The sequence below is a fragment of the Ailuropoda melanoleuca genome, chromosome 9 (genome assembly GCF_002007445.2).
Source record: "Ailuropoda melanoleuca isolate Jingjing chromosome 9, ASM200744v2, whole genome shotgun sequence".
In the NCBI taxonomy this organism is placed as follows: Eukaryota; Metazoa; Chordata; class Mammalia; order Carnivora; family Ursidae; genus Ailuropoda; species Ailuropoda melanoleuca.
The window spans coordinates 28,776,775-28,791,982 of NC_048226.1; the positions used below are offsets into that span (position 1 = coordinate 28,776,775).

Genomic DNA, 15,208 nt, shown 5'->3' on the forward strand with positions numbered 1-15,208 from the left:
CACACACATACACAAATGCCAGTCCCCATCTCTGCCGCCCGCCCAAGCTTAGGCCATCTGTTTCCCAGGGCTGAGGGGGAGCGGGGCTTGGCAGTCAGCACCATCACTCTGGACACCTCCAACCCTGGGTCTGGACCAACAGCCTAGCCCAGAAATGGCCCTCAGGTGATGGTGCGACATCTAGGAAGGTGAGGGATGTGACGCTCGGCTCTCTCCCAGGCCCGCTGCCCCACCTGCTGCCTGGCCACCACCAGCTCTGCCGACCCGGGGGCCCAGCGCAGCTCAGCCCCTCACTGAGCTGGGCTCTGCCCCTCTTTCTCCCATCTGCTGCACGTGGGAGCCCTGGGCCTGGAGCCCTCCCTGAGACACCCAGAACCCACCCTCCCACTACAGAAAGGAAACCCAGGCCAGAGAGAAAAGAGACTTCCTTGGGTCCAAGTCCACGCCCCTTGCTCATTTATTCAACAAACCAACTGAGCACACCCTGGCACCAGCATGCTTCTGGGCACAAAGGGTTTTGCGCCGATCAGACCTGCAGGACCTGCTCTGCTCTCTGGCAGCTCAAGGCTAGTGTCAGGGGCAGCTGATCAATGAGGAAAAGCACCCGGACAAGCTGATCTTCCAGCAGAAGACTGGTGAGAAAAAGAAAACAGGCAGGCTTGGTAGCAGGGACTGGGGGTAAATGAGGGTGACCAATTACTCGGATGTGTCTGGGACTGTCCCGGTCTCAGCATTAAAAGTTTTCTGGAAAAGCCTTAGTCCCAGGCAAACCAGGATGTCACCTGGTGGCTACTTTAAGTTGGGCACACTTGAGCCCCACGCAGACTCAAGGGTCTGGGACCCTGAGAGAGGGGGCAGGTTCTTGGGGGAGTTGGAGGCCGATCACATAGGGCCTGCCGGGCCCTGGAAGGGAGCAGGGGGTGGTTATCTGCTCACAGAGTCAAGCTTTATCATGGTCAGAGTCAAATCAGGGAGCAACCTGTACGGAATTAGAAAGAAACTCACCAAGGCTGGAGGCCTGGGGCAAGGGTGGCGGCCTGGGTGCCTGAAGCTGGCAGGGACTCGACAGGCCAGGTCTCCGAAGCTTCCCAAGCGAGTGGGGACTTTAGGCCAAGGGCATCAGGGAACCACTGTAGGGTATAAGCAGGGACTTGATACGGTCAAGCAAGGAAGAATTGTAAGTTAGAAACTCTAAGGCCCCAGGCTGGTCATGCCTCTGTGGATAGCTCCTTCTTGCCTCCCCCAGAAAACCATCCACCACTGTCCACCCTCAAATGTGGAAAGGTGGATCATCCTTCCAGGGCCAGCCCAAATGCCACTTCCTCTGAGAAGTCTTCCCTGACTTGCTGAGAGGCAAGTATAATCATGCCCTACTCTGGGCTCCTCCACCCTGAGAACCCCCAAGGAGGGATTTATGGGAACCCTCATCACAGTGGCCACACTGCCAGCTCCCAGACTTTGTCACACTGAATCCTCAAGGCCATCTGACCTCGGTCCATGTCCTGGGTATGGACACGGAGGCTCAGAGAAGGGAAGTGGTTTGCTTGAGACCACACAGCATGGGTGGTTGAGGTCAGTTCAGAACCGTGTTACTTCTGAGTTCACAGTCCCTAGGGCCCTGCCCTCAGGAGTGTGAGGTGGGAGAAATGGGCAATGGCCAGCTACATTCCCATGGAGGGATGCATGACTAGTCATCATCAGGACAGGCTGCATGGGATGGGCCGGGGGCATGGCAGCTGGCTGTATGGGAAAAGCAGGCCATGCTGGGAGATTAACAGTGGAAGTCTTTCAGATCAATTACTGAATTTCCAGGCAGCCTAACCTTGAACGCTGGCAGGTGGGGGAGGCTGAGGGGAGTGGTAGGGGGCCAATCTAGAAGCAGCTGCACAGCCTCCTCTGACAGGGGGTGCCCGGAGGGTCCAGGAGACAGCGTGCTGGAGATGCAAAGGGACGGGGCCTGAAATGCCACTGCTGCCTCGCATTCGTTTGTTTGAAGTGGTAAGTGTCCCTGTTAGGGTGCAATAAGCCTTCCTCGCCCCTCACTTCAGAAGGAGTTCATGAGGCCATCCTTCTGGGTTGGGAAGATTCAGCACAGTTATTTCTCTTTGAGCCTCGGTCTTCCCACCTGCAAAATGGGGATCCTTGTCCCAGCTCTACTCACCTTGTAGAGTTTATTTGAGGCTCGCATTAAATCATACTTACAGATGGGCTCTGGGGCATGTCCAGCCTGGAGCAGAGCCAATACTATGCTCAGAAGGCCAGGCAGCTGTTCAGCCACAGGAGACCTGGAGGGGTTCAGAGACCATGGAGCACATTGCCTTCAACTCCTCAGGGGGTCTGTGTGATGACCCTTAGCACCAAAGGGCTTTCTAAAGGGTGCTCAGAGACCAGGGGGCAGTGGGGGGCAGGAGGGGCAGGTTGCCTAGCCTGGGATGCCACCCTCCCAGGCACCACATGGGGGAACTGTGAGCACCAGGATGAAGAAGAGCCTCCCCTGCCCTCCCAAGGTGACCTCAAGCAAATGCCTGACATGGTTTGCAGTGCAAACAACTGGACTCTTCTATGGCAAGTGAGAGCTGGGATGGAGCTGTGGAGGAGTGAGAGGTCTCTCTCCTGCTTCCTCATTCTCCTCCTGCCCCTCAACCTTCTTTCCTTATCTTCCTACCAATTAGAAATTCATCTGGGTTAGTGGATCAATTAAATGATTTAATACATGTACAGTGTTAACAATAGTACCTGACACAATGCTCCTCTGCCCAAATCCAAATACCACAGGTAGGATAAATTGCTATCAGTCACTCCCACCTTAGTATGAATTAGTTAAAAAACCACCTTGCTACCCTGCTTCCCTAATCCAAGGTCAGCTTCTCTCTGGATGAGGACAAATTTGGAACTTATTGTGTGTGGGGGTGGTGGTGAAGCATAATAAGCAACGTCTGGGCCACTTAGCATCAGATTTCAGGATGAACCCTAGGTCTTCCTAGCCTGGGTGGATAAGGTGGAGAGAGTGGAGAAAAGTCTTCAAGGGCTTCAGAGTCTGCCCCTGGTTCTCAACCAAGCCACATGTCTGGTTTGGGAACAGGGAAATCCACAGAGGCGGGGATGCGACACCTACTTGGAGCACAGACCCCTTCCCAAGACAGGCAGGAGGGAGTAAGGAAGGGATCTGAGCTGTACCTGAGCCTAGCTGCCTGCTCACTGCTGCACTGGGCCTGCGGGGAGACACTGGGGAGATAGCAATGGGCCTGGGGAGTGATTATGGGCAAACAGTGGAAAATGAAGCCCTTCAGATGGCAGATGAGTTTAGCAGAAATGAGACGGGCAGAGGCTGTGACGAGGATGGCAATGCTAGGCAAAGGTGAGATGATTCTCAAATTGGCCGGCACGGGAAGGCTGCTGTGGGTCAGCTTTACCCTCCGCACCCTAGGAGCTGGCCAGGCTGCGGGGCCCAGTGCCCAAGCCCCCAGACCCACCAGCGGAACAGAGGAGAGGTCGGTGGGGCCTTGGGATTGACAAGATACCACAAGAGTGGTGGATCAATTTAAAGCACGAGGACTGTGGTCACACAGAAGAAATTCTTGGTGAGCACAGGGAACAAACTGGAAGTCTGGAGTCCTAAAGACAAGTGTCTATCCCTCCCAGAGGAGCTCGCCCCAGCTCTGCCTTAAGGCAGTGAGCAAAGCCTTGCTGAGAGTGTTCAGCTGTGGAAGACCTCCTCGTCAGGAGCAGGTCTGTGTCCCCTTTGGGCAGGCACTGTCCCTCCCTATCCATGTGCCCCAGGAAGGCCTCGCTTCGGGCCTCAGAGTGTGTACCTGTGAAATGGGGATAACAGCACCTCCCTTCCCAGGCCATGTGAGACTCCGAATGGGACCCAGTGCACGCCGCTGCGCATCCTCAGCGAGGCCACCACGGCTGAGCGCAGGGCTGGGACAAGCCCTTGTCTGACCAGCAGCTTAGGCAACATTTGCTGGGTGAACAGCTGCTCATGTGCCTCACACCAGCCTAGACCCTGCATCCTCTTTTCCTGACTTTCCCAGCCTCTGCTCCTTTGTCCCATCTGCCCATCCCGGAGGGACCCAGCAAGCTGGGGCAGTTGGCCCTCACCACACAAAGGCAGAGGCCAGCCCTCTACATTCACTGGGCCTTGGTTTCCCTGCCTGCACAACAGCTGTGATGAACCAGAGGGTCTTACAGGTCCTCCAAGGGCCAATGCCGGGGAGACATTATCTCAGATTCTGCCGCAATCTTCATGGCCATCCCTGCCCAGGACACTGCCCACACTGCACCCTGCCCTGCTCTCTTTCCAGTTCAGAATCCTGCGTGACCCTCCAAATGGAGCCAAGAGGAGGCGGGGGCTCAGACAGGAACCACTTCTGGCACAGTAACTGATAACCAGGCTGACAGCTTGAATTACACCTTTTCCAGTTCCTAACCTATTGATCAGGGAGGACGCACAGATGTCTGCGCCCCTGGCCCTGGGAGTCCCGGAGCTCCACGAACGCCCTGAGTCAGTCAGGCCAGCAGAGGGGTGATGTGCTGGCAGCTCGGACGCCCCTGAAAGGAGTCGGGCTTGCCTGGGGCCCCTGAGCACAGGGCTGCAGCCTGGCCTGGCTGGCATTCCAGGGGCCAAGGGAGGATGAGCCTAGGTATGGCCAGAAGGGAAAAGGGATGAGGCTGGCAGGGGCCCCTGGGGACAGGGGAACGGGAAACTCCTTTCCAGAAGTTCTCAAGGACTTCCCATCTTAGGAGGACATGACCTTGCCCTGACCTCTACCTCTGGAACACCAACGCTCTTCACCCTCTCTTCAACGCCTTCCCTGCCCCTCCTCACCTCCTCACTGCCAGGCGTCAAAGGCAGGGAGCAGCTCCCCTCCCCAGTGTTTCCCTGAATGCCCCGGCCTGGGAGTCACCACTCCATAGTGCTGGTGAGTAAGGGGAGGCGAGCCACCCTCTCCGTGGCCTAAAACGCAATCCCTTGAGCCCCTTCTAGCGTTGGCCGATCTCTGGTCCCATACTCTGAAAGAGTTTTTAAGTCTGTGAGGTGCCTCTTGAGCTGTCCTGTGCGCGTGCCTTCACCTACCACACGCACATACGTACACAGCACACGTGGGTGTCAACACACATGCGAGTGACTCCAGTATTTCAACAGCTAACCCCCCAAGGGGCACACACCGCCTATGCTCCAAAATAAAATGGGCGGTCCCAGCAGACTCCGGGCCCGGAGGTTCTGGAACACACTGGAGCCCTGCAGGCAGCAGGGACTGGCCTCTAGAGGAAGCCGGGAGGCCTGGGGTCATCTCCCTCCACCTGACAGCCCTTCTGAGGATCTGTCCCATCTCCATTAGCACCAAGCTGGAGGCTAAGGTTGCCCCAGTGGCATCAGGAAGTCCTTCCTTATATCTAGCTTAAACCAAATCAATTCTCTATCCCTTCATTTGACTGACACTGAGAGGTCGGCACTGAGGACCCCATGGTCACCCTGTAGAAGGACACAGAGATCTGCTAGGTCACCTGAGAACTTTGTGCTGGGGTGGGGGGCAGTGAGAAGGAAGTAGCTTTGGTGTCTCCCAGGGGTGGGGGTGGGGAGGCTGCCAGTGTCCTCAGGTGACTTAAAGCATGACAATTCCCCATGATCTGTTTTCCCCAGAGAAACAGGAAAGCCCACCACCTCCCTCCACCGCCCACCGCCCAGTCTGGTGAATGTCTCTCTGAAGTTACTGGCTGTGGCGGGGCCTCCCTATGGACTTTGGGCCTGTCTCAGGCACCCACTTAACCCCTCGGGCCTTAGCTAAGGCCCCACGCCAAGCTCGGTCCTAAAACAGCAGTGATATCTTTAGCTATTCCTCTGTCCACCTTCTCTCAGAAAACCCCTCCTGAGGCACCCTACCCGGACCCTGGCCCTGGCCATACTGCTTGAAATTCCGCCACTAGGGATCCCTCTTCTGGTTCCGACATTCTGTGCACGGGGTTCCTATTACATGGCCCCCAGCTCCAGAGACGGTCTGCCCCAAACCACACCTCCCCCCACCAAACCTCAGGGGCTGAAGCTGGAGGGTCCAGTAGGGGATGAGAAAGCCTCTGTCACCGTCAGCACGGCAATCAGCAGAGCATGGTGGAAAGGACCTGTAGTCCTGGCAGCAGGAGACACCCAGGCCACAGGGTGAGGTCACCTGGACAGGGAGGCCCAGGGAGGACCCAGGAAGGGCAAGCCCGGGGTCCCTCTGCAGGGCATCTCTGGTAGGCTAGGGGCAGTCTGCAACACTGAGCATTTGCTGGGGAAGGCAGGGAGACGCCATGGAGCTTTCTCTGGGAGACTGACCCAGATTTCTCTCCCTCTCTCAGCCACACAGGAACACCGAGCGTGTGTGTGCGTGCGTGTGTGCATGTGTGTGTGTGTATTCTCAGCCCTGGCAGGCGGAAGGGTGGGAAGGGAGGAGGCTTGCTGAAAGCTCTGGGAAATGAGAGAGAAATCCTCCCCAAATCCCTTGCTGCTGTCACTAATAGCTGAAGTATGCTCTTGACAACAAGGTAGAAGGCCCTGAATTCTCAGGCCTGCCCTTGCTGCCAGGAGCCAGAGCCCCTGCTGAGCCACGACCCCTACCCTCTGACTCTCCTCACCTCTCCTTTCTGGGCCCCTTGCTGCTGTTCTGGGAGGCGCTGAGCTCCCCATCAAGGGGGCTATATAAGTGGCGGGGGGAGGGGAAGCCTCCCTGTCAGGATCCCATGGCAGGCACTTAGAGATGGGCAGGGAACACGAAAAAGAGATGGACAGCCCCTCTCAGCCACAGCTGTCCCCTTGATGCCCACCTCCACCCACAAGGCCTGTCTCCAGGAGGCCAGACCTCAGGACTCAGGGGCGGGCCTTGGGAGTGACAGGCAGAGCAGAGCCAGGCTCAGGCCTGGCAGCAGCAGCTTCAGGAGCTTTCCAGCTCCAGGGGGAAGAAAAGGGCGTGTCCTATGGGGCTGCTGGCTGTGGCCAGGGGCTCTCATGCACACATACAGATGCGGCCTTGTACTCCCAGGGACACCGTCCTTCGTTCATGTGGACACACAGCCGTGTGACACACACACAGCCCTGCGTGTAGACAGAAGCATGCCTGTACATGCAAGAGCCTGAGCACGCACAGGTGGACACATGCGTGTACATGCTTGTACGTGTGTGAACCTGGGCTAGGCGATGCCTGACTCCTTCATGGGCTACTCTGGGTCCCCTGAGGCAGGTGAGAGAAATTCTCCCCAGAGCCTGGCCACTAGGTGCTCAAGTCAAATCCTGGAAAACCTCCTGGCGGTCAGCCTCCAGAGGGAAGCCTCCTCCTTGGCCAGCCATCCGGGCTCCTTGTCTGACCTCTGCCCTCCCTAATCCCTGCATCACCTCCTGTCCAGCCACGCCTCCTCTACGCCCCACCTGGTGGCAGCCTGGCTCTAGACCTCGAGAGCAAAGGGTCTCGTCCTTGCCAAGGACCCCAACATCCTTCTGAAGGGTGGGAGGTACCCTACCTTATCCAGTGCTTGTGTGTGAGCCTGGGTGGGGCCCCGCCACTGTGGGGTCTCAGAGTCCCTCCTCCACTGAGGCGGCCCTGTTAGAGCGGCTGCACTGAGGGCTGGGAGCGCTGACTGCTGGAGGTGAGGCTCAGAGGACTGCAGCCCTGGTCCGGGTTCATCTGGTTCCTGAGCCCAAGGCAGCTGGCCAGGACATGTGGTCAGGGGACCCTTGGTCCTCACACGGCCCCTCCCTGGCTGGCTCAGACACCATGCTGGGGAACGGCACCCCCCACCCCCTGGACACTGGCCTAGCACATGTCACCCCACACTGGGCAGGAAAGGAGAAGTGCTGAACTTCCCTGCAACATGTCTTGGGCCTGTGACCACTTGCAGAACCCTGGCCTTTAGGGACTGTCCTCGCAGGCCCCTCCAGGGATCCCAAGCACCTGCAGGGGGTGCGGGTGTACCTATCCTCCTAATGGTTCCCACAGCCAGCCCTGCCCCTCAAGCAGGCCCACTCACCTGCGTATTTTGTAATTTAACTTGCCTCTTTCTGAGTGCAACCTGCTTTCTCAGACTCAATACTTTGCACAGGCTGTTCCCTTTGCCTGTGGTGCCCTTCCCTCTTCCTCAGCTTCAAAGTACCACCTTCTCCTGGTTGCCTTCCTCCTGCGCCCTGCCCACCCCACACGATGAGGGTATCACCTCCCTTGGGCAAGTTTTAACCTGCACTGGTCCGGTCAGGTTCTGCTTTTGCCCCACCCAGGCCGGTGCCCCCAGGGCAGGGCTGGGACCGGTCCTCTCAGCCTGCTGAAGACCCTCCCTCCGTAGGGCCTGGCGCCTAAGCACAGAGCGGCCACCCAGCTTTTGTCAAACAAAAGAATAAATGATGTGAATGTGTGGGCATCCTTGCCGAGTCCCAAAATGAGCTGAGACACACCTTCCAAGGTCTCTTGGCAGGGGGCGGGGGATGCAGCTCGGCAGGCAGGGCTGCCTGTCTCTGCATTAGGGAGCCTTGCCATCAGATGCTGGGGCCTCATGTGGAAAGCGCCGCGGGCGGGGCATACAGCGTGCGAGACCCCTGTCCGCAGGGAGTGCGCAGAGCTCCCCGGGCAGCAGGCGCCCTCCAGAGAACCATGAAGGGGGACCATCTGCTGAATGCGGTGCTCAGAGGACTGTGCTGTCACCACCACGACCGTCACTTGCCGGTTATGCTGCTGCTGTGGGCCCGCACTGGGCGGGGCGGTGCTGGGGGGACACCAAGGAAGACATGACCCCTGCCTGTCCTGGGGAGCCCAGGGAGGAGACAGGCAGGTGGAGGAAATGACCTGATGGGCTATAGCTGGAGGCCAGGAGGGGCGGCTCAGCAAGAGGGCTTGGGCGCGCTCAATGTCCTTGCACCTCAGTTTTCCTCATCTGTAAAATAGGGATGATAAGTGTATTTGTCCCGTAGGGTTGTTTTGAGGATCGGATTCTTGTAAGAAGCTTTTAACAGAACCCACCACAGGATACACAGGCCAGAAACAAGAGTGGCCACTAGAGCTTGTTCTAGCGTTATGCAGAGCAGCCCTACCTGGGCACGCAGCCAACAGGCAGGCTGGTAGCTAGGGCGCTGGGGCGATGTCAAGGTCTGAGTAACTTCTCCCTGGATGATGGCTGGCATAGCTTCCTCTGCTCCAGGAACCAAAGGATCTAAAGAGGTGTAGGTGGTGGGACACTGGGGGAAGAAGTCCCTGGAGGGGAGGAGAGAGTGGAGTCTGAAGTGGTGGATGAGGAGACTTCTAGGCGTCTAGGCGTGCTCAGCTCGGCCCTCCTGTTTGGAAATGGCGCACGGATGAGGGGACATGTGCAGCGATCTGCAGGGAGGGGCTGTGCTTGCCTTGCTGTGGAGGCTGGCACCTTTGGGGGTATGCAAATCTGACTGTGGCAGGGCTGGGGGGGATTCTCCCAGCCGGCGAAGGGCAGAGGGCTGAGGAACTGCTCTCCTACCTCTGGCTCCCTGGGAAGGCTCCCGCAGCGCCTCCCCAGGACGTGGGAGGCCTCTGGGCTGATGCCTGTGGGCTCTCCCTCGGGCTCTGGAGGGCGCTCTTTAATGGAAGCCATCCTAGCAGAACAGTGAGGGGTGAGGGGCCATGGAGCGAAGGAGCCAGCCTAGGAAGTGAGCTCCCGGGGGATGAATGGGATAGGGCAGCTCTAGAGGGCGTGCTCAAGGACAGCGAGTCCCCAGGGCAGAAAGGGAGAGCTGCCGACCTTCTGCTCAGCCCTTCACCTCTCCTCCTCCCTACCTAAGGCCAGTCCCCCATCAGCCTTGTCAGTGTGACATTAACAGGCTGACATTAATAAGCCGGAGCTCTTCCACTTGTCCGCCAGATCGGGCCTCAGCCGTGGAGGAATTGCTAATTACAGCCACAATATGGAAATATCAATGATGGACATCAATATTATTGCCTCCTGCAGCCCTGCTGTGGATGTAGAGGGCAAGAGCCCCGGCGCCACCTCTCCTGCGGAGAAGGAAGCACCCTCCAGCTGGATTCATTCATGAAACTAGGCCCTGTTTCCTCTGGGCAGGCTCCCCTCCGCCAAGGGCCACAGGCTGGGGCTGACGGCTGAAGGTCCACGTGCGAGGAGGAGGAGCTGCTGCTCTTGTTCGAAGCCCTCGTTCACCAAGTGACTTCAGCGTGTCTCTTTGCCTCTCTGGACCTCAGTTTCCTCATCTGCCAAATGAGTATGATAATTCCAGTCCCACCTATCTTGTGCAAGGTGGAAGAGAGAACGTACTTGCAAAAGCAAGATTTAGTAGGACGACCCTCAGACCCTTCGTGCGAATACAAGATTTTATGGACTGGACGAGACCGGTGGGATAGCTGAGGGGCTTGGGGGGGGGCCACTGACAAAGGGACAGACATGTCCCAGCTCAATGAACTCTCAGAAGCAAACGTCCTTCCCACCCTCCCAGCCCCACATCAAGCACTCAAAACTGGGTGGAAACCGAACACACACTAAGTCAGAAGAGAGGCAAAGCCTGACTCACACGTACAGCGGGCTGGCTGCCATCTGGTGTCCCTGAGCCCCTGAGCCTGTGAAGGCTTCAAGGCTGTCAAAACCCTGTTTGTGTGCCATCCATGCCAGGCTCGGGCAGAACGGAACATTACGGCGGCCCTTCCCTCCCCCCCCCCAGGCGTCACACGCACCCTCCCAGCCCGAGAATCAGAGACCTGGGCAGAGTGGAGAAGCACCTTCAGAGGCAACCCAGGGAGCTGGCGAGCTGCACTGTCCATGCCAGAGTGTGTCCGCACACAGACACATGCACGCCCAGAACACACACGTGTGGCCGAGTTCATAAACCACAGGCTAGAAACAGGAAGCACGCGCAGGGCGGCGCATGCACACAGGCAGCGTCTCAGGCCCAAAGCCTGGGTCCTTCCTAGCCCGTGCAAACCTCTCCCCGTTGAAAAGGAAATAAAAAGCCCCATGTGGCTTCCCAAGCACATGTGACCTCTCATGCTGTGGCCAAGCCAAGCTGCAGCGATGAGGCAGCTGGCAAGTGAAGCCCAGCGTGGCCTGAATATTTCACGGGAGATTTTGCTTCACAGAAAATCCCTTCTTCGCCTCCGTGCATGTCAGAGTCTAATTACCCATTAGCTAGCAGAGCAGAAACCTGGGAGGGTGCACGTGCAGCTCTGGGTCGAGACCTCTTACTCCGCCCCTGCCCTGGGCCTCATCTAGCCTGGCAGGGCCCATCCCACCTCTCACCTGCCCCTGAGGAAGGGACAAGCAGATGCCATTCTGGGACATGAGGTGTCCTGGTCCACGGTCACCTCTGCCCTAGGTCCTCAGACTCTGGCCCCAGCTAAGGAAGCGCTTAAGTCTCCCATCATTTTGCCTACCCCGCTCAGGCTCTCTCTGCAGGGGCCGATGGCCTCTCAGTCCCTAATCTTCCCCTTCTCTCAAGCTGCTTACAATTCCCTGAACAAACAGCAGAGAAGACCAAGATAGAAGACGGAGAGAAGGTAAGCACCAGAGGAAGGGAGAGAGGGCATCTCAGCTGGACTCTTGAACCCCCTTTGCCTCCCAGTGTTTGCCCACCAGGATGGGGAAAGGGGGCATTTCACACCTTCCTCCTTTTGTTTCCCTCCAGGAGGACTCTTCCTCACTCTTTTTTGCCCTAGAAAATGTCCACTGGGCCTAAGTTGGTATCTTCTCCAGGAAGCCCTCCAGGACCCCTCTCTGGGTCAGGAGCTTTCCCTGTCTCCTACAGCCCCCCACATTTCCCGCATCACCGTTCTGTAATCAAAAGCTGAAAACTTAGACACCTACAGGGCCAGAGAGCAGACGACAGAGAGTGAAGGGGCACTGTGATGCCATCGGGAGGCGAGGGACCTGAGAGTAGAGAGCACCGGCTCTGAGGCAGAGACGCCGAGTCACCTCAGGGCCCAGCAATCCCAGCCCCAAGGTAGATGCGAGAGAACAGAAAACATATTCCCACAAGGACAGGGACACAAACGCTCCTAGCGGCATCATTCATAATTGCCAAAAAAGAGGAAATAACCCTAATGTCCGTGAATGAACGCATAAACAAAACATGGTGTATCTGTAACAAGGAACATTACTGGGCCATAAAAAGGAATACTGATACATGTTACTACATGGATGAACTTGGAAAACACTATCTTAAGGGAAAGCAGTCAGACCCCACAGGCGACATGGTGTATGATTCCATCGGTATGAAATGTCCAGACTAGGAGAGTCCCAAGAGAGGAAAGTAGATGAGTGGTTGCCAGGGCCTGGGGGACTGAAAGAGGGGGAGTAACCACTAATGGGTACAGGGTTCCCTTTCAGGGTGATGGAAAGGCACTGAAATTAGAACAGTGATTGTTGTACACTCTTGTGAATATACTAAAAAAAGACTGAACTGTACACTTTAAAATGGTGAGCTTTATGGGATGTGAATTATATCCCAATTTAAAAAAACCAAATTGTTTGAAATGGAACAAGGTTGGAGCCTCCAATTTTTCTCCTCTAGTTCACACATCGGTGTCTCCCACAAGAATGGAGAGCTGGCCCTACCCAAGGGCCCTCTGTGGTCCCCAGAGCCGGCACCCAAGGGCAGGCCCTTGAGCCACAACTGGGACCAAAGTAGCCCATTAACCCAGGCCGCGTTCTGTGCTGTCCAAACCTGCCTCGGGGGGCTCTGGCCCAGAGTCATAGCCGTGTCTCAGGTAGAGCCACTGAGGTCCAGTTTCAGGGCCGCCTGTCCTAACGTCACACAACCAGCTAGAGGCAGAACCAGGCAGAGAAGCCAGGCCTCCTGCACGACCCAGGGCAGCCGGTGGCCAGCCCCTCGTGGGCACAGAAAGCGGACGAACAGGGCAGGCGCCTCTGCTGCTGCTTCCTGCCTCAAGGCCCCCTGATCCCCGGGCCTCAGAACCGAGTCCACCTGCTCCATCTGGCCTCAGTCCTCTTTGGGGCCCCGAAGGCCATTCAGCCACAGCAGTGAGGCCCCTCTCCTCCCTCCTTCATCAGCAGCCCCAGCCAGCCCACATTGCTTCCCATAATCCTTAGGCATGGCCTGCGCCATGACCCGACAGCCGGTTTCTCAGATGCCCAGCACAACTTGACTGGACGCTCTGGGCTGGCCAGGGGCAGAGGCTGACCTTCAGGCACAGAGTGGCCCTCAGGTGGTAGGACCGACCATTCTGGGACTGACATGTGCTAAAAGCGGGACAAAACAGGACAACTGGCCACCGTACTTGGGTGGGCCTCATCCCCTTTCTCTGTCCTACTGGGTGAGCCACAGGGGGCGGGGGTCTCCTTTCCTGAGAGGTCCTTCTCTCTCTTCTCCCACTCAACTCCTCTTTGATTCAGCCATCCTCCCTCCCAGAACCTTCCATCAGCAGAAAGAAATTTTCTCTTGCAGCATCTCCTTCAGGCCTCTTAAGGACAGCAGATTTCTAGAACCTGCCCCGGGAGCCCCTGTGTTTGTGCAGCTGCTCCGGGGAATGGGCAGTAGGGTAAGGCTTCCTTCGGCCACAGCCGCCCTATAGCTGTCAGCTCCCCGAGGGCAGGGAACTGTTTCCTATTTGGTTCACAGCGGTATCTCTGGGGCTAGAAGACTAGATGCCCAGTAAACATTTGCGAAACGAACCGCTAAGTCTGTTTTCCACTCTAGGCTTCTGTATGGCAGGTTTGAATTGCCACAAAGGAAAACAGGAAACTGCCAGCCTTGGGAATAAGTTCTGAAGTCTCTAAGTGGCCATGGAGCCTCCTCTGTCTGACCCTTCACACTTCTCAGCTGCCCCCCAATTTACACAGGCCCCACCCCAGCACCTGTGGAGACCCCCAGCCTTTGCTCCGGCGGTGCCCTGCCTGGAGACGCTCTCAGGCCTGCAACAAGGCACCGAGCTCAGGGGTTCCTCCCCTCCTGGAAGTCTGACTTCATCACTACCTGCACTCCTCCCAAGGGGCTCCCTTCCCAGCCAAGCCCTTGCGGCACCACTGGGTACAGAGAATGTGCCGGAGAGGAGGGAAGAGCTGGAGGTGTACCTGACACAGGTTACCTGGGACCTGGGCCAGCTTCGAGCTGGAAAGGTGTCTGGGAGTCTCGGGATCTGACTGCCAGCAATGGGGTGCAAGACCAGGGGAGGACAGCAGGGGAGAGGAGAGGAGGGAAAGGACAGGGAGGAAGAGGGGAGATGAGGGAGAAGCTGGTCTCAGCGCCAGGATCCCAACAAGGCAGTCAGAGTCCACACGGTGATGAAACAATTGGGTGGCCAGTCACGTTTAAGCACATGGACACAGATCGGTCCCCCTGAGCAGAGTGAGGTAAAGGGGGAAGGAAGCCCTTCTGGGAGAGAAAGGCCAACTTTAGACAATCAGTCACATCCTTCTTTACCCCCTGCCGTCCTGTACCAATGGACTGGGAGGCTGTCAGCTACTATCCGGGGCCTCACACTGAGTCCTGATCCTGCTCTCACACTGAGCCCTAATCCTGGTCACACACTGAGTCCTGACCCTGCTCTCACACTGAGCCCTAATCCTGGTCACTCACTGTACCCCGACCTTGGTCACACACTGAGTCCTGACCCGGATCACACAGTGAGCTCCAACACTGGCCACACACTGAGTGCTGACCCTGCTCACACACTGAGTCCTGACCCTGGTTACTCACTAAGACCTGACCTTGCTCACCCCCTGAGCACTGACCATTGTCACACATCGAGCCCTGACCCTGGTCACACACTGAGCCCTGACCCTGCTCACACCTAGCCCTGACCCTAGCAGAGTGACTGGCCCTCAAAGAACTAGAAGAGGTTCCAGACACCTCAGCCTCTCTCCTATGACTACTTCTCAGGGCTAGGTGACAGATTTGGTCTATGGGTGTCAGAGGCAAGTCCCAGATCTGAGTGACTGCTGGCAACTGGTGCCCAAGGTAGCTAATGGGTGGCTGATTTCCTGACGTTCTCAAGGCCAAGACTGAGAATGTGACAATCCTCTGATACCAGGACACAGCAAGTGTCTAATAGATGTCAGCTACTCTATGAGCCCTAGCCCCAGGCTTCACAGAGTAGCTGCCACTCCCCTGCCCCCTCCACCACCACCTGGATCCAGCACCCAAGGGCCCAGAAGAAAGCTGTGAATTGCTGGGTACATGCCTCCTCCTCTATCACCCCTCCCCTTCCTGGCCTTTCCCAGCCCAGATACACATCACACCGGCCCCCATTCAGTG

The 15,208-nt window shown here is 57.2% G+C and overlaps 1 protein-coding gene across 4 annotated transcripts in view; it reads right to left on the bottom strand.

Moving 5' to 3' along the window:
* The window catches only part of LINGO1 (leucine rich repeat and Ig domain containing 1), a 195,226-nt gene that overhangs the window by 44,370 nt on the left and 135,648 nt on the right, over positions 1-15,208 (bottom strand). The window contains exon 1 of one of the 4 annotated variants that reach the window (XM_034668011.1): positions 1,006-1,130. The exons of the other annotated variants lie outside the window; for them this stretch is intronic. The gene's annotated coding sequence lies outside the window, so the exon portion shown is untranslated. Of the gene's footprint in view, positions 1-1,005; positions 1,131-15,208 lie in introns of those variants that run through there. 4 annotated transcript variants of the gene reach the window in all.